A 25,538-nucleotide genomic window follows, 5' to 3' on the forward strand; every position below is an offset into this window, starting at 1 on the left:
GATCCCCTTTTCCCCGGACACGGCGATGCCACGCACGGCTAAGCGCGGATGCTCGGGTCCGTGGTGATGCATTGTTCACCATCATCCCCCTGCGGGGATGTCCCTGCGGATGCTCGGGTTAACCCCGTGGTGTCGCCACTCACCAACGTCTGCATGCTGCAGACGCCTCCCTGCGGGGACTATTACCTTAAATATGCAGTGAAGTTTATAGTAGTGGCTAGTGGTCCACAATACGCATTTTGGCATCTAATAGTGTGGTGACTTGTCTCTTACTACAATGGTCTTCATGCTGCGAATGAGCAATACAAGACTACCCAGTCAGCTGACAGCTCCTGAATACGCTTCAATGTTGCAGAAGCTGTTGAACAGCTTCTTCCGCAGTAGTAAATAAAATATAGTAAATGAAAGCGCAAGAACCAGGCACCCTACCACTAATTCATTGAACCAAAACAAAAAAGGCCGACCCTAAGGTCTTTCACGGTGCCCAGCAAAGTAAAAATACACTGAAGTTTTTATCCCCAGAAAAATTGTTGATAATTAAAACTGTTGATAATGACAGGGCATGACTGTATTATGTATGGTAGGCAAGGAGGGTGAAATTTAGAGCAGTCAAGCAAGCGCCACTTTTTTAGCAATGTTTCCTCGTGGGATAGTTGGTGCAAGTAGCTCTTTTTCAAAAACTGCATAAAAAGACAAACCAAAGACAGTGCAGCTTACACTGGGCTGTGTCTTTTCTTGTTCATTCATTCTTGTATTTTCATGCAGTTTTTGAAAATAGTCCACAACAGCAGCAGACTAGTCTCGCTCAAGAAGATCTGGAATTTTGCAGAGGAAGTTTTCCTCACCACTGAAAGGCAAAAGTATACAAGGCTTAGACAAGTCAAGAATATTCAAGGCAACAAGCGGATACTGTTGGGAAAAAAAAAACACTCTGTAATGTGAGGCGGCAACACAACTTCTGATTCTTCAAGAAAATTTTGCCACAAAGCAGAACAACATTGCCATTGTATGGCGACCTTTCATCAGTGACCTCGAATATGCGCATTATAGAAAACAGTCACCATTGCTCGATTCAAAACAGGTACTGTCCCCTCTGCTGGTTCGTTTGTACTCCTTACTGTGGAAAATGGTACCCCGATATTAAAACCTGAAGTGCTCTTGCATCTCAGGCATACTACCGATTATCAGAATTTTCAGAATCAGAACTTTTTTATTAGTCAATCATTTGAACAATGTACAATTATATGCAGAAGGAGGTCCCATAGTCGAATGACTGAAAGGGGACTTCCTGTTCATAATAACATTGAGTTAAGTAAACTAAGCGCAGCATTTTAAAAATGAGAGATGATACTGAATTAGGGCACAATTGTAGACAAACATTTGTAGACAAAGAACACAACTAAGGGACACAAACTTCCAAGAAAAGTAAAAAAAGAAAAAGAAAGAAACAAAAAGAAACTAATGGTCAACTGTCTGTTATCAAGAATTGTTTTAAGGTCTGTTTAAAATTAAATACTGAATGCGAGTTTTTAACTTTCAGAGGTAAAGTGCTCCATAGTGAATAAGGATTCCAAGCATGCTCTTTCAGGAGCGAGAATGGCAGGCACCTCTTTGGGTGGGCCAGACATGTATGCACCCTCTACATAATAGGCCTTGTCAGCAATTCTTGTAAGCAATAAATTCTTCACTCAGAATTTTTCACTGTGCAGGGATTTTGGGTAGCGAAGGCAACAGATGCAATTCTTGTGCCATAATCACCCGCCCTATGATTTGGTCAGGCACACCGTTTGAAGCTGTCACTAGCTTCACAATGTGGCCGTTCCCACTCTCAGAAACAAAACCTGAGTGGGCCCACGATGGATCACAGTTGCGGGCAGCCTGCGCCAAGTGTGTGAGTTGATGAGCATTGAAACTCATGCAGCGTTTGCCATACAGTCCTGTAGCCCGACTGACGAAATGCCGTAGGAGGTGATCTGAAATGAAGTAGCAGCATCCAGTTTTACATGGAGGTGTGGTCTAACATAAGTAGCATTTGATTTACGTGAATACAAACATATTCAGTTGAAGCTGTTGTTTATAGGCCAGATATCAATATAAAAAAATTGCATAATTAATCTTAGCTGATTACATAATTAGGTAGAATTTGAAGGCAGTTAGGTGGTATGATGACAAATATTTATCGCCCTTAGGCACCTGCATCATACAACTGTTTTTTTGAAGCATAAAGCATTCTGTATACAATAGGAATGACAAAAAATTTACAATTTAAAGAGTTCATTCCAGGCAGGAGAGTTTAGGCTTACCTGCATAGTTGATGGAAGGAGTGGAAAGTTGGTCGTGCAGAAGTATGAAAATAGCCTCGCAGAGCAGAGCAAAATGCGTCACATACTTAGATGGTAGCACATCACGGCAGCAAGGTATGCAGTAAAACAGCAACCGATTTCGCCATTCATGTGCCTTCCTGTAGTTCCTTTCCAGAAGTGGGCGAAGTAAGCGTGTGATGTGATGTGGTGGCCTAATGCTGAGGAGACGCTTGTTAACAACATTTAAAGTAGCTGGCCGCTCTGCAGACCAAGTTGAAAGTCCTTTTAAGCAGATGCACAACTGCAGTTAGGAGATAACTCAAGGCATGCGTATGTGAAATACACATAACATGTAGAAAGACTGCTAGCGTTCACCTATGTAGTACCGCTCTCGGCAGTTGACGATTCAAACCAGTAGTCAGTAAACTGCCTTGCAACACCGAGCAGTACACAGTGCATATACTCGACAGTATAGCACCACACGACGTCCAGGTATGCAAGAGGTGCAAAAGGTGATGGCCCTTTGAAACCATTTACAGATGTATCCAGCTGTTTGGCAAGGTTCATGTCCCTACGTGCGCCCTCTGCTGTCCTCTCTGTGGCAGGAGGGTCTGTCTCAACGTAGAGCCGGCGCCCTAAAGGACAAACTTGGGTCAGGATTACATTTCAGAAAGCCTATAATAGAAAACTAAGTTCACAACATAATTTAAGACAGATGCCGCCCCCAAACCTGAAAATATAGACTGTTGCAATGCTAAACGCACACCATAAATGCTTCTCTCGGTTTGACACAGAGATGGCACACGAGTCTTGCTTTTTCAGTAACAAGTTTGGATGCACTTTCCTGATTTGATCATAATTATAATCATCTGCAGCATTGGCCACCCATAACAAGCAGCTTTAGCTTAGTGCTCGTGTAGCGTTGCAGCATTCGTTATGTTGGCTCTGACTGTCTTAGAATCAGGTGTAGTAATGTGAGTGTTAAGTAGACATCCACTGTCATTAAAGTGAAGATTGTATGAAGTAACGGACATAACATAAATATCACATGGGCATGTGATGTCTTGTGGAGTATATTAAATAGATTCAGAACAGAACTAAGCAACATCAAAAGATATTAATCAAACATTTACTGTCCAGGTTTAACATGCATGCATTTTAACACATCCCTTATTTCTTTGAACATCAATGTAATATCAATTATTGAATGTTGGCAAGCAATGCCTTCAGTGAATATTAGTATGACTTTCATATCATTTTCAAACTGTCCACAGCTGAGACACCAGGGGCAGCCAAAACGTCTGTTTAATTGGACATGGCTCCCAACAGACGCCCTAGCAGGGGCAGAAACACATACACATGTCAGGTATGCTTTTGATGACAGTGACAAGGAGCCATGCTGCCACAGAATGTCCCCAACACTTGTGAGGGCTTGCACAAATTTCCCCATGAAAAGCAGCATGTCTGGATGTTTTCGCCCAAACCACAGGCCAGCAAGAAAACAGTTATCATTACAGTCAGACTGAAGAAGTTCATTGATGCAGAGTTGGATTGGCCAGATTGATGCATTTGTAGACTTGTACAGTGGAATTCCGTCAGTCAATTCTGTCAGCGTTAGGTCACTCCATCTCAGAAATCCCTCTTGATGGAGTCTTAGACACATTGCTGTGTTGCCGATGTCTGTTACGAGTCTGCCTCCTGCATTCATTTTGTCTCTCAGCTTCGAAAGGCTGGTGAAGAGCACATCTTTCACGCGTGCCATGACGTGGCAACGCTGTATTTTTAAGTCTATGTTAACGAAGAAGCTGCCCTTCTTCCTGGCATCACGGATGGAAGTAATGACTTGCAGATGCTCCAAGTAAGTTTGCCATCATTAGGGTCCAGGAGGGATGTACATACTTCATACATTTTTGCACACTTTGGTGCCCAGAGCTTTTAGAACAGGTATTTAGTGTGAGGCAAGCCTGACCGCTGGTAACCAAAGAGTGCGTCGATCAACTTCAGCATGTCATTCACAGCTGACCAAGTCAGTCCACATGCCACCACAAATGACATAATCAAAACAATCGTCTCTGCTAGAGTTGTTGTTGAGTTTGGCAACATTCTGTACCCAAAGTCCCTGACACACTGTGCCAACAGCTCGCAGGTGTCAAATTGCGGTACAATCCCATCTTGGATGTGTTCGCTGCATTCTTCCTGCTGCTTCCTGCTGCTGTTCAGGCGGCTGTAATCGACACAAATGCGAAGGGTGCCGTCTTTCTTTCTCACTAGGATGACTGGTGCTGCCCAGGGGCTCCTCGATGGCTGGATGACGACGTCACGAAGCATTTCCTCAACTTGCTTGCGGATAGCTTGGCGTTCTAGCGGCGATACGCGGTAGGGGCTCTGTCGCAGTGGTCGGGCATGTTCGTCTGTGACATGCAGGCCATGTTCATGCGATGCTTGGCAAGCCGGGTTTGTCGCACATTCAATCCTGATGAGAAGCAGTCGCTGTACCTTTGAAGAAGACTGCGTATTTGGTCTTGTCCGCTCCGAGGTGATACTGGCTTGATATCAAACGTGGGTTGATGGCCTTGGTCAGATGGTTCTACAGGTTGGTCGCGCAGGGCAAATATGTCTCTGATGTCTGCCAGCTCGTCAACAAAAGCAATCGTCGTAGCTTTGTTTAGATGCCGGTATTCTTCGGTGAAGTTGGTTAGCAGCACCTGGGCTTGGCAATTTCTGATTTGGGCGACTCCCCTTGAGACACCCAGTCCTCGATCCAGGAGTAACTGGGTGTTCCCTGCGACGATGCCTTCGGCAGTTTCGATGTCTCCAGTACCTATGCAGGCGAGGACACTCGATCGGGGCGGCACGTTCAATGCTTCGTCGAGGACGTTAAAGGCAAAGTGATGAGTTGCACTCGTCGCAGCAGATATGGCTTCGACCGTGGGAAGCTTGGTCGACTTAGATGCTGCCATCTGCTTGTGGAACACAGCCCCTACTACTAATGACAGGTGCAGTGAACAATACGGCACACCATGCAGAGCAGGAGACACAAAGGTGTAAGTCAGTATGGTACAACCCTTGTACAGGAACACAGCAGTACCTGAATCCGAAGAGGCCGGCATTACATGCTCGACAATGACGGTGCCAGCTGGCTGTGGGCTTTTCTTCATCCTGGCAGCTATTTCATCTGCCGGAGACTGGATCAGAAAAAAAAAACATATATACGAGGATGAACTGTGCCGTTTGCGGTACCTGTGGTGTTTGCCCGACGTTTACTCCAGGGCCTCAGCGTTATGTGGTGCTAATAAAAAGCTACTGCTTCTTGTTATTTCACATTTTTGCAAATAATGTGTTGTGTTGTGTTGGGTTTATTGGCACATAAGCAGCTAAGGCTATCATGCGCCAAGAACAAGGTGTGGAAAAAATATGCTTGAGCAGAGTTTGAAAACAAAGTGGATAAAAACGGTGGTGTAAAGAGCCTAAAAGTTATTTTACTAACTAGCTGATGAAAGACAAGAATTTTAAAAATGTCTGATAGCAGAAACTTTTAAAGGTTGGGTTACCTCCGCAGACATCCTTGGCTCGGCAAGAATTTCGAGGCTCCCAACAACTCAGAAAAAGACCTCAGCTTCCTTCTCATGATTGAGAAAGTGGCTGAGGTGTATAACTGTATGCAGTGAAGAACAGGGTGAGTAAATTAGAGTTGATGAAGAATACTGGCTTCCCTTAAAAAGCTAAAAACACAGGGTATACTGACAAGTGCATCTTCGCCTAAAATCAATGCTGGATGAAAAGGAATGTGTTCTTTGTAAAAGGTAGTAAAGTGTTTTTTCCTTAGTGATTCAAGTTCTGTACATGAGAATAATATGTGGTTTATTGTTAGATCATCTCCGCACTTTTCACAAAGAGGTTGGTCTTCTTTTGTAAGTAGGAAGTTGTGTGTGAGATGTGTGTGTCCAATACGGAGGCGGCATAAAATAACTTCGATGAAACGTTCTTGGTGGGAGCATGACTTCCATTCTTCTATAAATGGTTTTACTAAGTGGAGCTTATTATTACCTTCAATATTCCATTCAGACTGCCATTTATCTCTGAGCTTAAACTGTACTAACTTCATGCCATCTTTGTAGGGAATGTTCACTTTCTTTATTTCTTTGTTGCGAGCTTTTCCAGCACATTCATCTGCTTTCTCATTGCCAGCGATTCCGATGTGGCTGGGAACCCAGCAAAATTTTATGTCTTGTCCCTGTATTGTGGCGCTCGTTATGTTATGTATGATATCCCCGATTAGTGGTGTCACTGCATTTCTATGGTGAAGTGAGGTTAGTATGCTCAGAGAATCAGTGTAAATGATACTGCTCTGAATGTTCTCATTTATTATTTTTTCTAATGCCAGTAAGACTGCGTAACCCTCGGCGGTGAAAATGGATGTACACTCAGGTAGCCGTACTATTTTTTCCCAATTATTCTGAACTACAGCACTTCCCACGTAGTGCGCCGATTTTGATCCATCGGTATAAAATGCTTCGTATTCTCCGTATTTTTCTTTGAGTGCTAAATATTCTTGTAATATCTGTTCATGTGGTGTATGTTTTTTCTGAAATTGTGTTAATGTGAAGTCGCACACAGATGGTAGGCAGTACCAAGGCGGGAGTGGATCAGGTTTGCGGGCAATATTAGGTAATATGTTCATTATGTCTAGTTCCTGGCATTTCTCTTCGAAGCGGAGAAGAAGTGGTCTGATTGCTAGAGGTTTGTTGGTAAATAGTGTTCGAGATGGACACTTTGTAACGAGTGGGTAACAGATGTGTTTAGGCTGGGAACGGATCTTTAAGATGTATGAGCATGTGAGCATTGTTCGTCTGTCTGCAAGTGGTGGTTCATTAGTTTCTACGTAAAGGCTTTTTATGGGTGATGTCCTGTAAGCACCAGTTGAAAGACGCAAACCCATATTGTGCACAGGGTCCAGTCGCTTCAAGTACGACGGCCTTGCTGATCCATACACTATGCAGCCATAATCTAAAACGGAACGTACTACAGAGCGATAAATCTGTAGAAGGCATACCCGATCAGAACCCCAGTGTTTGCGTGAAAGCACTTTAAGTATGTTCAGTGATAGCGACGCTTTCTTCTTTAGTGCGTTTATGTGAGGCAGGAAAGTAAGCTTTTTATCGAAGGTGATGCCTAGAAATTTGTGTTCTTTTTTTAAAGGCAGTTTGGTTTGGTTTAGGTGTAATGTGGGATCTGTGTGCAAGCCTCGTTTGAGTGAAAAAAGTAAGGCTACTGTTTTCTGTGGTGAGAACTGGAAACCATTCTTGTCTGCCCATGTTGCCAGTTTGTTGATTGTAAGTTGTACTTGTCTTTCACATGTAGATATATTGGAAGATGTGCACGCTATCTGAAGATCGTCGACATAGACTGAATGTGTTATGGACCTTGGTATAATTTTGTTAAGAGAATTCATTTTTACAATAAAAAGAGTTGTGCTTAAAATACACACTTGAGGCACTCCATTTTCCTGAATAAAATCCCTTGAAAGGGTTGAGCCTAGACGAACTTTAAATGAACGGTTAGTCAAAAAGTCTTTAATTGAGTTCAGTATTCTGCCACGGATGCCAAGCTCAGCTAAGTCCTGGAGGATCCCGAACCTCCAGGTAGTATCATATGCTTTTTCTAAATCAAAAAAGACGCTAAGACAGTGTTGCTTGTGTATAAAAGCTTCTCTGACCGTATTTTCAAGGCGGACTAGGTGGTCTGTAGTGCAGCATCCCTTTTTAAATCCACACTGATGGATATCAAGAAGTTCACCAGATTGAAGAACAAAGGTTAGTCTTATATTTAGGACACTTTCGAAGGATTTGGCAAGGCAACTGGTCAGGGCTATGGGTCTATAACTGCTAGGAGAAGTTGGGGGTTTACTAGGCTTAAGAAGCGGTACAATAATAGCTTTCTTCCAGGCTTCCGGTATTTTGCCAGTCATGAATATTGTGTTAAAGAATCTTAAAAGTGCGTCCACGGCTGGCTCGGAAAGATGCGCAAGCATTTCATAGTGTATTTCGTTGGGTCCTGGAGCAGTTTTTTTGCCGGCAGATAGTACTTTATTGATTTCTTGGAGGGTAATTAGACAATTGTATTTTTCATTTGTGCCTCCACTTGTTGGGAGCCTCTGTTTTTCAGCTGTGTTTTTGTATTTTAAAAAAGACTGTGTATAGTGAGATGAACTTGAAACTGCAGCAAAATGTTCCCCTAGTATGTCTGCCTGTTCTTCTATGCTTGTTTGTGTGCCGGGTGTTGTTAAAAGCGGAATTGTGAATGGTGAAAAGCTACCGTTTAATTTTCGAACCTGCTCCCACATTTTTTTAGATGGGATCTGACTGTTGATAGATGAAACATACTTCTGCCATGAAGCTTTCTCGGCACTGCGGCGGACGTACCGAGCTTTAGCTTTTGCTTTTTTAAAAATTAAGAGATTTTCATGTGTCGGATACCTACGGAATTTACCCCAAGCTCTGTTTTGTTGTTTTTTAGCTTCTTTACATTCTTTTGTCCACCATACTTTATGGTTTTGTCGCGTCACTCCTGACGACTGAGGAATAGCTGTGAGTGCGGCAGTTATGATACAATTAGTAAACTTTTCGTTTATCTGGTCGATAGTAAGATTTTCTAAAACTATATTTTCTAAAGTTGCCTTTGCTCTAAAAAGTGACCAGTCGGCGAGGTGAAGCTTCCAGCGCCGTGGCCTTGTGGGGATTATTTCCGGTGGGGATGTTAAAGTGATTAGTACAGGGAGGTGATCGCTGCCATATGGGTTGCCAATGACATCCCATTTGAAATCATTAAAAACAGAAGGTGAGCTAAAAGACAAATCTAAAAAGGTCATTTTCCCCGAGGCAGGGGAGCAGTAGGTGGCTTTTCCTGTATTTAAAAGACATACATTGTTTGTGAGGACAAAATCTTCGATTATTTGACCCCTAGAGTCACAGTGCTCGCTTCCCCAAAAAGGGGAGTGAGCGTTAAAGTCCCCAACTACTAGATACGGTTCTGGAAGTTCATTGATAAGTTCTTGTAAATCGTGGACTGTTAATGTAGAATGCGGAGGAATATATACAGAACAGAGAGAAATTGTTTTATGGCTGACGACACTGACCGCAACGGCTTCAAGTTTTGTTTTGAGTTTTATTTCTCGAGCAGGAACGCCGCTTTGTACGATAATCGCGACGCCTCCAGAGGGTCTATTTGCCTGCTCACGATCGCGTCTAAAAGTTTTATAATGCTTCAGGATGTTCATATGTTGTGGACCTAGATTGGTTTCCTGGAGACATAAGGCTACGGGTGAGATTGACCCTAAAATGTTTTTTATGTCATCGTAATTTCTCAATATTCCTCTACAGTTCCACTGAACTAGAAAAGCCATGTTTATGTTTTGGGGTAGGAGCAACGAGAGGTTTACTTATGTTCTGGGGCCGTTATGGTAGCCCTGCCTTTTTTTCGCTCAAGAGAGCTGTTCCGCCGCTGTAAAGCAGACGGGCTGGGAGTTTGGTCCATCACCTCGGAAGAGGTGCTGGACGACCGCGAAGAAGCCGCGGGTGTGTGGGTGTCAGGCCTCCCCCGACGGGGGGAAGTCCTGCGGGATGCTGACCTGTGGGCCGGCACTCCCTGGCTTGTAGTTGGCAGAGCAGCTTTCGCTGTCTCGGCCTGGGGCGTGGATGGCACTGCCACAGGCGCGGTGGAAGTGGCCGCGGCAGGTGCCGGAGCGCTGTGTGATGCTACGCCCCCGCGCACCACATCAGCGAAGTTAGGTTTCGCTGTGAAGGAGAATGTGTTGGTAAGCGCAAAACGCCTCCTCGCTTCTTTGAATGAAATGTTTTCTTTAGTCTTAATGGTGATTATTTCTTTCTCTTTTTTCCAGGACGGACACGCCCTGGAGTATGCAGCGTGATCTCCTTCACAATTCGCGCAGCGTAGGGCTGCGTCGCATTCCTCAGAAGGGTGGTCCTTCGAAGCGCATTTCGCGCAGGTTTTGCGGCCGCGGCAACTTTGTGAGCCGTGGCCAAACTTCTGACAGTTGAAACAGCGGCGGGGATTCGGTATGTAGTGTCTGACGGTGATTTTCAGGTATCCAACATCGATCGTTTCGGGCAAACTGTTGGTGTTAAACGTGAAGACCATGTGTTTGGTGTCTATTTCTTTGTTGTCTTTGCGGATTTTGATTCTGTGCACTTCAATTACATTTTGATCGGAAAGTCCTTCAAGCATTTCGGTTTCTGTTAGGTGGATGAAGTCAGCCTCTGAGATTACGCCTTTGACTGTGTTGAGGGATCGGTGGGGAGTTACGGAGACAGAGATGTCCCCTATGGAATCGATGTTTGAGAGTTTTGAGCACTGGATGCTCTCGCGTAGTTCAAGAAGTAGGTCGCCGCTGGCCATTTTTGATACCTTATAGCCAGGCCCTAAGGTATCTGTTAAACATTTGGTTACAAGAAATGGGGATATTATTCGAGCTTGCTTTTCGTCACTGTTGCTATGTATCACATGAAACTTTGTGAATGTAGGTTTCTTTTTCGAAAAAAAGTCTGCTGCCTCGTTCCGCACTCTTTTAAGAGAGCGATCAGGTTTTGAAAGGGGGGGAGCCATAAAAAATTGGTTTTTCGGTCATGGTGCCAGCCACCCACCATGGAGTCCAACAGGGGGACGCGACAGGAACTTGTAAGCAAGTCCTGCCCACGCCAGCTGTACACCTTAACTATAACCTAATATGACTCAACTCAGGGTAGTTGGTCACACACGGTTAACCCTCGCCGCCAGGAAAATGAGGAAAACCGAAGAAGAGAGAAGGATACAGGAAATTTGTAAGAAAGGAAATAGGAAAGTGAAAGATAGAGGGGAGGACAGGAAAAGGCGACTGCCGATTTCCTCCGGTTGGGTCAGGCCGGAGGTGCCGTCTACAGGAAGCTGGGGCCAAAGTGGTGTGTTGCCTCCGCCGAGGGGCCTTAAGGGTCCAAACGCTCGGCATCGGCTCAACCACCAGGATCCCCTTTTCCCCGGACACGGCGATGCCACGCACGGCTAAGCGCGGATGCTCGGGTCCGTGGTGACGCATTGTTCACCATCATCCCCCTGCGGGGATGTCCCTGCGGATGCTCGGGTTAACCCCGTGGTGTCGCCACTCACCAACGTCTGCATGCTGCAGACGCCTCCCTGCGGGGAATTTTTTTGCAAATAAAATTTTTTAACTTTACAAAGCGGTTGAACTCGTCCAAATTTTCCTTCTGGGCTCATTAAAACTTCTTGTATCGAAACTGCAGTGCTAAACTACTCTACTAATTGAGGAAAAAAATACATGCATTTCAATGGAAGCAAGAAAAAAACGAAAAAATTCATTGCAAACAGGTTTGTGGAGAAAACAACATATGTGCTCACCAATCTTTTCAGGAAGTGTGGATGTTAGCCGATCATTTTTTTGACGGCATGCCTGCAGCTCCTCCTGAAGGCGTTTGATTTCCTTATCTTTTTTTTTACGGAATCTTTGGGGCGCTGTACAGTTGTCAGTTCCTAGAAATTGAAAAAAAAACAAAACAAAACATTTACTAAAACAAAATGTTATACACTACATCAATGTTTTACATCCAATGGGTCAGTGTGTTCACACTTGTGTATACAAAATAGAGCACACACACACCTCCAAACCTTCGTTCGTCTCTTCATGCTCTCTAATTATCTCTTTGTGAAGGGTACCGGAAGCCATTGCTTTCTTTTTCTCCGCATCTTTTGGTAGTGGCAAGCACTGCAAATTCAGGGAAGGTAGCATTACTCATTAGTAATCAAATAGAAATTACTCCTTAAAGGGAGTTGTGGTCTTTCTTTATTAATATGACAAGCTGTTTAATAAAGAAAGACCACACACCTAGGCACACAACGCCATATTGTGCAAGTGACATCAACAGCCGGGGGTTAGCTATCATTGGTTTCCCATGCCAAATTCTTTCAGATGTCACGCAGCTACCGTGGCCGTGGCCACTCTGCGGGTGCCGGCAGCCGACAGAGGTAGGAGAGGGTCCGAGTGGCTAGGGCCGGTGAAGGAGCACCGAAAGAAAGGTGCAAAGAAGTGGACGTTCAAATTTTTACTGCACATGTGTATGTTATATGCATCACAGCTGCCCATAAAACGCATGAAAAAAAATATTGCTGGAGGATATTTGCGAAGCAGTGTCCTTTAACATCCCAGACACGACACAATTTTCCTTCGACCTCCATATATTATTTATTTCTTTTCGATAGAAAATAACGGCTTGTGAAAGGGTTAATGCACTGCAGCAATGTGGAATTGCGGCTGCCTTCATATTCATGCATGCTTTTGAATGCACTTTCATTTGCACAAAGAATAGAATTAAGAGCTTTATTTCAACTTTTGCTGCTACTGCATGTCGAGTGTGCAAGAGGCCTACGCCATCACGCTAGCCCGAACAGACGAAACGGTACTTCTGTCACTCCCAACTGCACATCCTTGCAGGCTATGAGGTGCAGGCATGTGATACTCACAGAGTCCCCCCCCCCTTTTGTTTTTGATGGATGCAGAGCTTGTTGCACCCAAATAGCAGTATATGTTGCTGGTGAAGCAAACTCCATAGCCAGGCACAAATGTTTCAAGCTAAAAAACTAAAGTTTCAAGCTTTTAAAAAAAAAAGTTTCAAGCTTTTGACTACTGTCAGATAGATGTCCGACTATAGGTTGTTACGACAGCACATGCTCCAGCTTGGGTTATCTAGATGATTTGGCATCCACTCATAAAATGTGAAAAATTATCTGACCCACTGAAAAGCACCGTTAGTGCCAACTACATTTCACTCTAACTGCCTGCTCGGAGTTCATTATCGGTGTTTCCTTAGTATTTCAAATTTTGCTTTACTGTCCCTTTAATTCTACATAGTGATTGCACTTCATTAAAAGATATGGATTCACGCTCATGCTAGCCAATGGGTGTACAATGCAATGTGGCTCAAAAGCAACAGAGGTGGTGGCGTGTTTTCTTGTCCTAATGTGTAGTGCACTTGGCCAGAAAAAGAGCTCTGGTGTAATTTCAAACCAACAGAAATGTTTTGCATTCATAGCTGGAACTGTAGAGAATACTTGCTCTTTTTTTGGATGGCCCAGCTTGGCAGTCCTCTACGTTAATTAGTCGAGAGAAGGGCTCCCTCAGGGTTTTTGCTTTCTGTCGCAGCCCCTCTACTTCATCTGAAATGAATGAAAAGCCTTTAACAGCTCTGTGCAGGTGTGTGCCTGTGCAGACATTCCGACGGATTCTGGTCTGAGTACAGGCAACATGGTGCAGTCTGCTAAACGATGGCCTTATGTAGGCATAGAGCCATAGTAAAAATAAACGTGATCTCTTCAGGGCAACGTTACTCTACTCGGAAAAGCGCCTTGCTGCAATGCACTCTTGCAGGGTTACCGAAAAAAAATTGTTCTAATTGGTTCGCTTCAGCCTTGTATCTCACTGCCACTTTTGTGAGTCAGTGGAGAGTGCCTCATCAGAAAAAAATTACTGATTTGGTCGGCCAGCCGGATCGAGAGTGATCAGCTTCAATATTTCAATGTTTACTCTGCCGCAGACAAAATCGCTTTTGTGTTAGCACTGCCGCTGGCACAAAGCAGGGAGACGAATATGGCCATGCAGCTCAGTGCCATGTGATGCTGCTTTTTTATTTCGCCGTTTGGTATCAGAAGCTACATTTGAAGTAGTGACCAGAGTAACACTGGGAAGGCGCTAACATCGCCATGCTCAAATGACTGATATGCGCTCACACGACCATGTAGACAAGAATGCACTCTTACGAGATCATATGCAATTGCTCACGGGTTCTAAATAACCACAGTATAATCACTGCCGCAAAAACATAGCTATCACTGCAGGCTGCACTGGAGAAATGCGACAGCATATGCTCCTCATCATCTTTTTTGAAAGTCACTGCGTCATGTCACATTCACGACTTCATCAACTTTACTTTATCATGACATATTACACCACTCACTAATTTGTTACTCAATAACATTGCACTCATACCCACTTAAGCTCGGTGCGTGACATCACAAATGGTACGATTTACGATGAACACATTTGCCTACAGCCGTGGTGGCCCAGTGGTTATGGTGCTCGGCTGCTGACCCGAAAGACGCAGGTTCGATCCCGGCCGCGGCGGTTGAATTTCTTTGGAAGAGAAATTCTAGAGGCCCGTGTGCCGTGCAATGTCAGTGCATGTTAAAGAACCCCAGGTGGTCGAAATTTACGGAGCCCTCCACTACGGCGTCTCTCATAGCCTTAGTCGCTTTGGGACGTTAAACCCCTGTAAACCAAACCAAACATTTGCCTACAGACGACCTTGAACTGAGCCATATAATGCTTACGCATTAATAAATATGGGAGCTCAACCTGTATGAAATAAGACGTACGTACCTGCGAGAGCATTGACGAAGGCCGGATAGTATCCTTCGACCTCTCCATCTTCGCTGTGCCAAAACGCCTGCAGCTTTTGCCCGGGGTTGAAGTCCTCCTCGTTTTATGCGAAAACACCTTTATCAGTATTGCAGGCAAAATTGCCTTGACCTTGTCAAGGTATTTAACATACGCGAACATGACGCACGACGAAAAGCGGAATCGGTTTTGGCGGGAGCGCTGTAGCAACAAGTCGGCGGTAAGTCGGCGGTTAGTTAGTTAGTTAGTTAGTTATATTGATTTCAATGGCACAAAAGCAACTGAGGCTATGATGCGCCAAACACAAGGTTAGAGTTTTTGTTAAAGGTGAAGCTTTTTATACTTAGAGTTTGTTTAAAACACTGGCTTCCCTGAGAAACCTAAAAATACAAGAGATGTCAACCAGTGCTCGATCACCTAAAAGTAACATGGGGTGTAAAGGGATGCTTTCCCTGTAAAATGTTAGTTAGTTAGTTAGTTATATTGATTTTAATGGCGCAAAAGCAACTGAGGCTATGATGCGCCAAACACAAGGTTAGAGTTTTTGTTAAAGGTGAAGCTTTCTATACTTAGAGTTTGTTTAAAATGCTTGCTTCCTTGAGAAACCTAAAAATACATGAGATGTCAACCAGTGCTCGATCACCTAAAAGTAACATGGGGTGTAATGGGATGGTTTCCCTGTAAAATGTTGTAAAATATTTCTTTCTTAGTTCTTCTAGTTTTATGCATGAAATTAAAATGTGGTTCACTGTGAGTTCAGCACCACACATTTCACAGAGAGGTTTGTTTTGTTTGGCTAGCAGAAAGTTGTGCGTGAGGTGGGTGTGTCCAATGCGGAGCCGACATAAAATAACTTCGGTAAAACGTTCTTGATGCCTACATGATTGCCATTCCCCTAAAATTGGTTTCACAGAATTTAATTTGTTGTTTACGTGATCTTGCCATGCGGCCTGCCACTTATTTCTGAGTTTACTGTTGATAAACTTTAAGCAATCCCTGTGCGGTATGCTCACTTGTTTTATTTGGCCATTCCGGGCTTGTGCAGCGCATACATCTGCTTTTTCATTACCTACGATTCCAACATGGCTAGGAACCCAGCAGAATTTAATGTTATGTTTTTGTTTTGTGATTTTAACAATGCTATGTATGATGTTACCTATTATGGGTTCAGCAGCATTTCTGGAGTGCAGTGCTTTGAGCATACTCAGGGAATCGGTGTAAATGATGCTATTTTTGATATTCTCTCTTACTATTTTTTCCACAGCTACAAAGATGGCATAACACTCAGCAGTAAAAACCGATGCGAATTCTGGTAGTCGCATTATCTGTTTGTTTTTTCCTTGGATTACTGCACTTCCAACGTGACTTTCTGTTTTTGAGCCATCGGTATAAAATTCAATGTAAGTGTCATACTTTTCTTGTAGTGCAAAGAATTCCTGTAATATGTACTCATTTGGTGTTTGCTTTTTATCTAAATGTGTCATTGTGAGGTCACATACTGAAGGCAGGCTGTACCATGGTGGTAAATATTCATTCCTTTGTGCAATATTCGGTAGGGCATCTAGTACTGTTAGCTCTTCACATTTATCTTCAAAGCGCAGCAGTAATGGTCTGATAGAATGTGGTTTGTTGATGAATAATCTTTTAGATGGGCACTTGGTGACAACTGGACGGCAGAGATGTTTCGGAAGAGAACGGATTTTTAAGACATATGAGCATGTAAGGGCAATTCTTCGATCCTCAAGAGCGGCTTCATTAGTTTCAACGTAAAGGCTAACTACTGGTGATGTTCTGTATGCTCCGGATGATAGGCGCAGACCAAGATTATGAATGGGGTCTAATCTTTTTAAGTAGGATGCTCTTGCCGAACCATATACTATGCACCCGTAGTCCAGCTTGGAGCGCACCAGAGAGCGATATATTTGTAAAAGGCTTGCTCTATCGGACCCCCACCGCTTCCGTGAGAGAACTTTTAATATATTGAGGGCTTGAGAAGCTTTCTTTTTAAGGTTGTTAATATGTGGTAGAAATGTGAGTTTCTTGTCGAAAGTTACGCCTAAAAATTTGTGTTCTAGTTTAATTGGTAGCGCAGTGTGATTCAAGTATAGATTGGGATCGACCTGTAGGCCTCGTCGCAATGAAAAAAGAACAGCTACTGTTTTTTGAGGAGAAAATTTAAACCCATTTATGTCTGCCCAAGCACCTAGTTTATTTAGTGTGATTTGTATTTGTCTCTCACAGGTTGATATGCTGGAGGACGTGCATGCTATTTGTAGGTCATCTACATAGACTGAATACATTATGGACTTGGGTATTACTTTAGCTAAGGAATTCATTTTTACTATGAAGAGTGTCGTGCTTAGAATGCACCCCTGGGGTACGCCGTTCTCTTGGGTGAAAGTCATGGAGAGAGTTGCTCCTAGGCGGACTCGGAATGTGCGGTTAGCCAGGAAGTCGTTCAAGCAGTTCAACATCCTGCCGCGGATACCTAGCTCTGCTAGGTCACGGAGGATGCCGAACTTCCACGTAGTATCGTAGGCCTTCTCCAAGTCGAAGAAGACCCCAATACAGTGCTGCTTGTGGATGAACGCCTCCCGGATGGTGTTTTCTAGACGGACAAGGTGATCTGTGGTCGAGCATGCTTTTTTAAACCCGCATTGGTGTGTATCTAATAGTTGCCGAGATTCAAGTATGAAGGTCAATCTAATGTTTATTACACTTTCGAAAGATTTAGCAATGCAGCTGGTGAGGGCTATTGGTCTGTAACTGCTAGGACTTGTTGGTGGTTTTCCGGGTTTGAGAAAAGGTATTATGACTGCTTTTTTCCACTCGTCAGGTATATTGCCAGTTATCCAGATTTTATTAAAGAATTTTAACAGTGCCTCTACAGCAGCCTCGGAGAGATGTGCAAGCATAGCGTAATGCACGTTGTCTGGTCCCGGTGCTGTCTTTTTGCCAGAAGATAGTACCTTATTTAATTCTTGTAGTGTGAGAGGCTGGTTATAATCCTCATGTACACCTGCTCCAGATGGAAATTTTTGTTTTTCAGCTATTGATTTGTGTTTCTGAAATGTGTTTGTGTAGTTAGATGAGCTTGAGATCTCAGCAAAATGCTCGCCCAGTATGTTGGCCTGTTCTTCTAAAGATGTTTGTGTCCCGGGTGCTGTCAAGAGAGGAAGTGTGAAAGGGGTATGGTCACCAGTAAATTTACGCACTTTTTCCCACATTTTCTTTGATGTTATTGAACTATTTATTGAGGAGACATATTTCTGCCAAGACGTTTTCTCTGCATTTCTTCGCACATACCGCGCTCTGGCTTTTGCCTTCTTAAAGGTGAGTAGGTTCTCTGCAGTGGGATATCGACGCAGAGCGCTCCAGGCTTTGTTTTGTTGTTTTTTTGCTAATGTGCATTCTTTTGTCCACCACACTTTGTGTTTCTTTTGTGCAAGTCCTGTTGTTTGTGGTATAGCGAGTGTTGCGGCCGATATTATGCATTCAGTAAACTTCTCATTAATTTCATCTGTGCTAAGGTCGTCACAAAATTCCTTTTCTAGAGTGGCACTTTTTGTAAAAAGTGACCAGTCGGCGAGCTGAATTTTCCAGCGCCGTGGCCTTGTGGGGATGATTGGAGTGGACGATGAGAGCCTGATGATGGTAGGTAAGTGATCGCTGCCCATGGGGTCATTTAAAACATCCCATTTAAAATCGTTAAAGAGTAATGGTGATGCGAAAGCTAAATCGAGAGAGCTCATTTTTGCTGAGCTTGGACAGCAATATGTGGCTTTTCCCGTATTTAAAAGACAGACATTATTAGAAAGTATAAAATCTTCGATTGTTTGTCCTCTAGAGTCACAGCGTTCGCTTCCCCAAAACGGAGAGTGAGCGTTAAAATCGCCAACTACCAGAAATGGCTCCGGCAGTTCATCGATCAGGCCTTCTAGATCTTGGCATGTTAATGTGATGTGTGGGGGAAGATATACGGAACATATTGTTATGGTTTTGTAGCTGATGACGCTAACCGCAACCGCCTCAAGTTTCGTTTTCAGTTTGATTTCTTGAGCCGGGACGCCGCTTTGGGTGATGATTGCGACGCCTCCCGAGAGTCTATTGGCATGTTCGCGATCACGCCTAAAAGTTGTATAATGTTTTAAGATATTTGAATGTTGTGGACCAAGATTGGTCTCCTGGAGACATAGGGCTAGAGGCATCACTGACCCTAGAATATGAGTTATATCACTGTAGTTCCTCAACATTCCTCTACAGTTCCACTGTATTATGAAAGCCATCTTAGTTTTGTGTTTGTACTGATTGAAAAGCTAGATCAAGTTGTTTATGGCCCCGTGACTCGGGGCCTGTCTTTTTTTGACCGATCCAGGGAGCTCCGCCGACCATCCGACGTGGACGGTGAGGGGCTGCCCGGGGTCGTGTCCATCGCCTCTGCAGAGGCACTGGACGACCGTGCAGGAGGCACATTGATTTTTGAGTTAGACCTCGACCTGTGGGAAGAGGTCTATGGGCCCGCCGACCCGGGGGTCTGCGTCCCCTCCTTTGGGGTAGGCGGAGTAGCGTGAGCTACTCCACCAGACGGCGCGGATGGCCCCGCCCCAGGCTCACTACGTGTGACCTGGACAGGTGCCGAAGCCTGGTGTGGTGCGCCGCGCCCACGCACCACATCGGCGAAGTTTGTTTTTGCAGTGAAGGAGAATTTGTTTGTTTGAGAGTATTGCCTTCTTGCTTCTTTGAAAGAAATGTTTTGCGTAGTCTTGAGAGTAATGATTTCTTTTTCTTTCTTCCAGGACGGACAAGCCCTGGAGTAGGCAGCATGGTCGCCTTCACAATTTGCACACCGTGGGTTAGCAACACATTCTTCGGATTGGTGGTCCTTCGAAGAGCATTTTGCGCAAGTTTTGCGGCCGCGACAACTCTGTGAGCCGTGGCCAAATCTCTGGCAGTTGAAACATCTGCGTGGGTTGGGAATATACGGTCTTACATTTATTTTCAGGTAGCCTACTTCAATGGATTCGGGTAATGTGCTCATGTTGAATGTCAAGATCAGGTGTTTGGTGTCCACTTCTTTGCCATCCTTCCGGATTTTGATCCGGTGGACATCTATAACTTCTTGGTCAGTAAGTCCTTCGAGCATTTCCTTTTCAGAAAGGTGGACAAAATCTATTTCAGAAATGACGCCTCGTACAGTATTCAGAGACCGATGTGGGGTCACAGAGACAGGGATGTCCCCAATGGATACAATTGTTGCAACTTTTGAGTGTTGTGTGCTGTCGTGCAGTTCAAGAAGTAAGTCGCCACTGGCCATTTTTGACACCTTGTAGCCAAGGCCTAAGGCATCTGTCAAGCGTTTTGAGACTTGGAATGGGGATATTATCCTTGCTTGCGTTTCTTCTGCTTTGCTATGGATGACGTGAAATTTTGGAAATGATACTTTTCTTTTTTGAAAAAAGTCGTCTGCTTCGGTCCGCCCTCTCTTGAGAGAGCGATCAAGTTTTGAAAGGGGGGGAGCCATAAAAAATTGAGGTTTTTCGGTCATGGTGCCAGCCACCCACCATGGAGCCCAACAGGGGGACGCGACAGGAACTTGAAAGCAAGTCCTGCCCACGCCAGCTGTACACCTTAACTATAACCTAATATGACTCAACTCAGGGTAGTTGGTCACACACGGTTAACCCTCGCCGCCAGGAAAGAAGGAAAAAACAAAGAAGAGAGGAGGATACAGGAAAGTTGTAAGAAAGGAAATAGGAAAGTGAAAGATAGAGGGGAGGATAGGAAAAGGCGACTGCCGATTTCCCCCGGTCGGGTCAGGCCGGAGGTGCCGTCTACAGGAAGCTGGGGCCAAAGTGGTGTGTTGCCTCCGCCGAGGGGCCTTAAGGGTCCAAACGCTCGGCATCGGCTCAACCACCAGGATCCCCTTTTCCCCGGACACGGCGATGCCACGCACGGCTAAGCGCGGATGCTTGGGTCCGTGGTGATGCATTGTTCACCATCATCCCCCTGCGGGGATGTCCCTGCGGATGCTCGGGTTAACCCCGTGGTGTCGCCACTCACCAACGTCTGCATGCTGCAGACGCCTCCCTGCGGGGACTATTACCTTAAATATGCAGTGAAGTTTATAGTAGTGGCTAGTGGTCCACAATACGCATTTTGGCATCTAATAGTGTGGTGACTTGTCTCTTACTACAATGGTCTTCATGCTGCGAATGAGCAATACAAGACTACCCAGTCAGCTGACAGCTCCTGAATACGCTTCAATGTTGCAGAAGCTGTTGAACAGCTTCTTCCGCAGTAGTAAATAAAATATAGTAAATGAAAGCGCAAGAACCAGGCACCCTACCACTAATTCATTGAACCAAAACAAAAAAGGCCGACCCTAAGGTCTTTCACGGTGCCCAGCAAAGTAAAAATACACTGAAGTTTTTATCCCCAGAAAAATTGTTGATAATTAAAACTGTTGATAATGACAGGGCATGACTGTATTATGTATGGTAGGCAAGGAGGGTGAAATTTAGAGCAGTCAAGCAAGCGCCACTTTTTTAGCAATGTTTCCTCGTGGGATAGTTGGTGCAAGTAGCTCTTTTTCAAAAACTGCATAAAAAGACAAACCAAAGACAGTGCAGCTTACACTGGGCTGTGTCTTTTCTTGTTCATTCATTCTTGTATTTTCATGCAGTTTTTGAAAATAGTCCACAACAGCAGCAGACTAGTCTCGCTCAAGAAGATCTGGAATTTTGCAGAGGAAGTTTTCCTCACCACTGAAAGGCAAAAGTATACAAGGCTTAGACAAGTCAAGAATATTCAAGGCAACAAGCGGATACTGTTGGGAAAAAAAAAACACTCTGTAATGTGAGGCGGCAACACAACTTCTGATTCTTCAAGAAAATTTTGCCACAAAGCAGAACAACATTGCCATTGTATGGCGACCTTTCATCAGTGACCTCGAATATGCGCATTATAGAAAACAGTCACCATTGCTCGATTCAAAACAGGTACTGTCCCCTCTGCTGGTTCGTTTGTACTCCTTACTGTGGAAAATGGTACCCCGATATTAAAACCTGAAGTGCTCTTGCATCTCAGGCATACTACCGATTATCAGAATTTTCAGAATCAGAACTTTTTTATTAGTCAATCATTTGAACAATGTACAATTATATGCAGAAGGAGGTCCCATAGTCGAATGACTGAAAGGGGACTTCCTGTTCATAATAACATTGAGTTAAGTAAACTAAGCGCAGCATTTTAAAAATGAGAGATGATACTGAATTAGGGCACAATTGTAGACAAACATTTGTAGACAAAGAACACAACTAAGGGACACAAACTTCCGAGAAAAGTAAAAAAAGAAAAAGAAAGAAACAAAAAGAAACTAATGGTCAACTGTCTGTTATCAAGAATTGTTTTAAGGTCTGTTTAAAATTAAATACTGAATGCGAGTTTTTAACTTTCAGAGGTAAAGTGCTCCATAGTGAATAAGGATTCCAAGCATGCTCTTTCAGGAGCGAGAATGGCAGGCACCTCTTTGGGTGGGCCAGACATGTATGCACCCTCTACATAATAGGCCTTGTCAGCAATTCTTGTAAGCAATAAATTCTTCACTCAGAATTTTTCACTGTGCAGGGATTTTGGGTAGCGAAGGCAACAGATGCAATTCTTGTGCCATAATCACCCGCCCTATGATTTGGTCAGGCACACCGTTTGAAGCTGTCACTAGCTTCACAATGTGGCCGTTCCCACTCTCAGAAACAAAACCTGAGTGGGCCCACGATGGATCACAGTTGCGGGCAGCCTGCGCCAAGTGTGTGAGTTGATGAGCATTGAAACTCATGCAGCGTTTGCCATACAGTCCTGTAGCCCGACTGACGAAATGCCGTAGGAGGTGATCTGAAATGAAGTAGCAGCATCCAGTTTTACATGGAGGTGTGGTCTAACATAAGTAGCATTTGATTTACGTGAATACAAACATATTCAGTTGAAGCTGTTGTTTATAGGCCAGATATCAATATAAAAAAATTGCATAATTAATCTTAGCTGATTACATAATTAGGTAGAATTTGAAGGCAGTTAGGTGGTATGATGACAAATATTTATCGCCCTTAGGCACCTGCATCATACAACTGTTTTTTTGAAGCATAAAGCATTCTGTATACAATAGGAATGACAAAAAATTTACAATTTAAAGAGTTCATTCCAGGCAGGAGAGTTTAGGCTTACCTGCATAGTTGATGGAAGGAGTGGAAAGTTGGTCGTGCAGAAGTATGAAAATAGCCTCGCAGAGCAGAGCAAAATGCGTCACATACTTAGATGGTAGCACATCACGGCAGCAAGGTATGCAGTAAAACAGCAACCGATTTCGCCATTCATGTGCCTTCCTGTAGTTCCTTTCCAGAAGTGGGCGAAGTAAGCGTGTGATGTGATGTGGTGGCCTAATGCTGAGGAGACGCTTGTTAACAACATTTAAAGTAGCTGGCCGCTCTGCAGACCAAGTTGAAAGTCCTTTTAAGCAGATGCACAACTGCAGTTAGGAGATAACTCAAGGCATGCGTATGTGAAATACACATAACATGTAGAAAGACTGCTAGCGTTCACCTATGTAGTACCGCTCTCGGCAGTTGACGATTCAAACCAGTAGTCAGTAAACTGCCTTGCAACACCGAGCAGTACACAGTGCATATACTCGACAGTATAGCACCACACGACGTCCAGGTATGCAAGAGGTGCAAAAGGTGATGGCCCTTTGAAACCATTTACAGATGTATCCAGCTGTTTGGCAAGGTTCATGTCCCTACGTGCGCCCTCTGCTGTCCTCTCTGTGGCAGGAGGGTCTGTCTCAACGTAGAGCCGGCGCCCTAAAGGACAAACTTGGGTCAGGATTACATTTCAGAAAGCCTATAATAGAAAACTAAGTTCACAACATAATTTAAGACAGATGCCGCCCCCAAACCTGAAAATATAGACTGTTGCAATGCTAAACGCACACCATAAATGCTTCTCTCGGTTTGACACAGAGATGGCACACGAGTCTTGCTTTTTCAGTAACAAGTTTGGATGCACTTTCCTGATTTGATCATAATTATAATCATCTGCAGCATTGGCCACCCATAACAAGCAGCTTTAGCTTAGTGCTCGTGTAGCGTTGCAGCATTCGTTATGTTGGCTCTGACTGTCTTAGAATCAGGTGTAGTAATGTGAGTGTTAAGTAGACATCCACTGTCATTAAAGTGAAGATTGTATGAAGTAACGGACATAACATAAATATCACATGGGCATGTGATGTCTTGTGGAGTATATTAAATAGATTCAGAACAGAACTAAGCAACATCAAAAGATATTAATCAAACATTTACTGTCCAGGTTTAACATGCATGCATTTTAACACATCCCTTATTTCTTTGAACATCAATGTAATATCAATTATTGAATGTTGGCAAGCAATGCCTTCAGTGAATATTAGTATGACTTTCATATCATTTTCAAACTGTCCACAGCTGAGACACCAGGGGCAGCCAAAACGTCTGTTTAATTGGACATGGCTCCCAACAGACGCCCTAGCAGGGGCAGAAACACATACACATGTCAGGTATGCTTTTGATGACAGTGACAAGGAGCCATGCTGCCACAGAATGTCCCCAACACTTGTGAGGGCTTGCACAAATTTCCCCATGAAAAGCAGCATGTCTGGATGTTTTCGCCCAAACCACAGGCCAGCAAGAAAACAGTTATCATTACAGTCAGACTGAAGAAGTTCATTGATGCAGAGTTGGATTGGCCAGATTGATGCATTTGTAGACTTGTACAGTGGAATTCCGTCAGTCAATTCTGTCAGCGTTAGGTCACTCCATCTCAGAAATCCCTCTTGATGGAGTCTTAGACACATTGCTGTGTTGCCGATGTCTGTTACGAGTCTGCCTCCTGCATTCATTTTGTCTCTCAGCTTCGAAAGGCTGGTGAAGAGCACATCTTTCACGCGTGCCATGACGTGGCAACGCTGTATTTTTAAGTCTATGTTAACGAAGAAGCTGCCCTTCTTCCTGGCATCACGGATGGAAGTAATGACTTGCAGATGCTCCAAGTAAGTTTGCCATCATTAGGGTCCAGGAGGGATGTACATACTTCATACATTTTTGCACACTTTGGTGCCCAGAGCTTTTAGAACAGGTATTTAGTGTGAGGCAAGCCTGACCGCTGGTAACCAAAGAGTGCGTCGATCAACTTCAGCATGTCATTCACAGCTGACCAAGTCAGTCCACATGCCACCACAAATGACATAATCAAAACAATCGTCTCTGCTAGAGTTGTTGTTGAGTTTGGCAACATTCTGTACCCAAAGTCCCTGACACACTGTGCCAACAGCTCGCAGGTGTCAAATTGCGGTACAATCCCATCTTGGATGTGTTCGCTGCATTCTTCCTGCTGCTTCCTGCTGCTGTTCAGGCGGCTGTAATCGACACAAATGCGAAGGGTGCCGTCTTTCTTTCTCACTAGGATGACTGGTGCTGCCCAGGGGCTCCTCGATGGCTGGATGACGACGTCACGAAGCATTTCCTCAACTTGCTTGCGGATAGCTTGGCGTTCTAGCGGCGATACGCGGTAGGGGCTCTGTCGCAGTGGTCGGGCATGTTCGTCTGTGACATGCAGGCCATGTTCATGCGATGCTTGGCAAGCCGGGTTTGTCGCACATTCAATCCTGATGAGAAGCAGTCGCTGTACCTTTGAAGAAGACTGCGTATTTGGTCTTGTCCGCTCCGAGGTGATACTGGCTTGATATCAAA

General features: G+C 44.2%; 2 pseudogenes; both read right to left on the reverse strand.

Moving 5' to 3' along the window:
• Positions 1–539: 539 nt before the first annotated feature.
• LOC149345990 (uncharacterized) lies at positions 540–4,403 on the reverse strand (annotated as a pseudogene).
• Positions 4,404–21,216: 16,813 nt separating this feature from the next.
• LOC149345991 (uncharacterized) lies at positions 21,217–25,080 on the reverse strand (annotated as a pseudogene).
• Between the last annotated feature and the right edge of the window lie 458 nt (positions 25,081–25,538).

This window comes from Amblyomma mixtum, chromosome 4 (genome assembly GCF_055824585.1).
Source record: "Amblyomma mixtum isolate Tamu chromosome 4, ASM5582458v1, whole genome shotgun sequence".
NCBI classification, from domain to species: domain Eukaryota; kingdom Metazoa; phylum Arthropoda; class Arachnida; order Ixodida; family Ixodidae; genus Amblyomma; species Amblyomma mixtum.